We start from the raw sequence: 2,500 nt of genomic DNA on the forward strand, positions 1-2,500 counted from the left end.
ACGGACTTAAGGCATATATATAGGGGGTACTGAGGTTAACCTTCAGACCCCCGCGCGCGCTATGGGGCCGCGCGCGCTGACGGGGTGAGAAATGAGCGGGACTACGTTTTTTGAGAAATTGATGTCTCCTACTGCCAGTTTGAGAAACGGACTTAAGGCATATATATAGGGGGTACTGAGGTTAACATTCAGACCCCCGCGCGCGCTATGGGGCCGCGCGCGCTGACGGGGTGAGAAATGAGCGGGACTACGTTTTTTGAGAAATTGATGTCTCCTACTGCCAGTTTGAGAAACGGACTTAAGGCATATATATAGGGGGTACTGAGGTTAACCTTCAGACCCCCGCGCGCGCTATGGGGCCGCGCGCGCTGACGGGGTGAGAAATGAGCGGGACTACGTTTTTTGAGAAATTGATGTCTCCTACTGCCAGTTTGAGAAACGGACTTAAGGCATATATATAGGGGGTACTGAGGTTAACCTTCAGACCCCCGCGCGCGCTAGGTGGCCGCGCTCGCGCTGACGGGGTGAGAAATGAGCGGGACTACGTTTTTTGAGAAATTGATGTCTCCTACTGCCAGTTTGAGAAACGGACTTAAGGCATATATATAGGGGGTACTGAGGTTAACCTTCAGACCCCCGCGCGCGCTAGGTGGCCGCGCTCGCGCTGACGGGGTGAGAAATGAGCGGGACTACTTTTTTGAGAAATTGATGTCTCCTACTGCCAGTTTGAGAAACGGACTTAAGGCATATATATAGGGGGTACTGAGGTTAACCTTCAGACCCCCGCGCGCGCTATGGGGCCGCGCGCGCTGACGGGGTGAGAAATGAGCGGGACTACGTTTTTTGAGAAATTGATGTCTCCTACTGCCAGTTTGAGAAACGGACTTAAGGCATATATATAGGGGGTACTGAGGTTAACCTTCAGACCCCCGCGCGCGCGCTAGGGGGCCGCGCGTGCTCTGACGGGATGAGAAATGAGCGGGGACTACGTTTTTTGAGAAATTGATGTCTCCTACTGCCAGTTTGGAAAACGGACTTAAGACATATATATAGGGGGGTAGTCCGGTGGGTCGAAAGACCTCCCCTCCTATATCGGACGTGGGCTTCGGTTAGGGGTGCTTGGCGTGGACTACAGCCTATATAGCACCCCATGTGGGATTCGGAAGGTCGGAAATCGAGGTGTGGGTGCTCGGCAAGGATCGCTTTCTCGAGCGCCCACTTGCGGGATATGAAATTGCGGGTGATTGCTCGTTCCTCGCACTGCTGCGTGTGCTTGGAGGGCTCTTCCGCTGCTGACGGGATGAGAAATGGGGGGGACTACGCTTTTTGAGAAATTGATGTCTCCTACTGCCAGTTTGGAAAACGGACTTAAGACATATATATAGGGGGGTAGTCCGGTGGGTCGAAAGACCTCCCCTCCTATATGGGACGTGGGCTTCGGTTAGGGGTGCTTGGCGCGGACTACAGCCTATATAGCACCCCACGTGGGATTCGGAAGGTCGGAAACCGAAGCCGTGGGCGCTCGGCAAGGATGCCCTTGCCGAGCGCCCACACGTGGGAATCGGAATTTCGCTGGATTGGTCGTGTCTTGCACAATGAGCGGATTGGATGCGTGGGCATTGGTGTGGGCATCCTATCCAAATCGCTCGACGTCTTGATCCGCTCACGAGTGCTTGGCTTGGCCTTTCAGCTCGGGGTGCTTGGCTTGGGCAACTGAGCTGGGCGCTCCTTGTCGGAATCGAAAGTGGGCGCTCGGCAAGGATGCCCTTGCCCAGCGCCCATACGTGGGAATCGGAATTTCGCTGGATTGGTTGTGTCTTGCACAATGAGCGGATTGGATGCGTGGGCATTGGTGTGGGCATCCTATCCAAATCGCTCGACGTCTTGATCCGCTCACGAGTGCTTGGCTTGGCCTTTCAGCTCGGGGTGCTTGGCTTGGGCAACTGAGCTGGGCGCTCCTTGTCGGAATCGAAAGTGGGCGCTCGGCAAGGATGCCCTTGCCCAGCGCCCATACGTGGGAATCGGAATTTCGCTGGATTGGTTGTGTCTTGCACAATGAGCGGATTGGATGCGTGGGCATTGGTGTGGGCATCCTATCCAAATCGCTCGACGTCTTGATCCGCTCACGAGTGCTTGGCTTGGCCTTTCAGCTCGGGGTGCTTGGCTTGGGCAACTGAGCTGGGCACTCCTCGTCGGAATCGGAAGTGGGCTCTTTGCAAGGATGCCCTTGCCTAGTGCCCACATGTGGGAATCGGAATTTCGTTGGGTAGGTCGTTTCTCGCACAATGAGCGGATTGGATGCGTGGGAATTGGTGTGGGCATCCTAGCCAAATCGCCCGCTGTCTTGATCCGCTCACAAGTGCTTGGCTTGGCCTTTTCAGCTCGGGGTGCTTGGCTTGGGCAACTGAGCCGTGCACTCCTCGTCGGAATCGGAAGTGGGCTCTTTGCAAGGATGCCCTTGCCTAGTGCCCACATGTGGGAATCAGAATTTCGCTGGGTA

The sequence above is a fragment of the Tripterygium wilfordii genome, chromosome 16 (genome assembly GCF_013401445.1).
Source record: "Tripterygium wilfordii isolate XIE 37 chromosome 16, ASM1340144v1, whole genome shotgun sequence".
In the NCBI taxonomy this organism is placed as follows: domain Eukaryota; kingdom Viridiplantae; phylum Streptophyta; class Magnoliopsida; order Celastrales; family Celastraceae; genus Tripterygium; species Tripterygium wilfordii.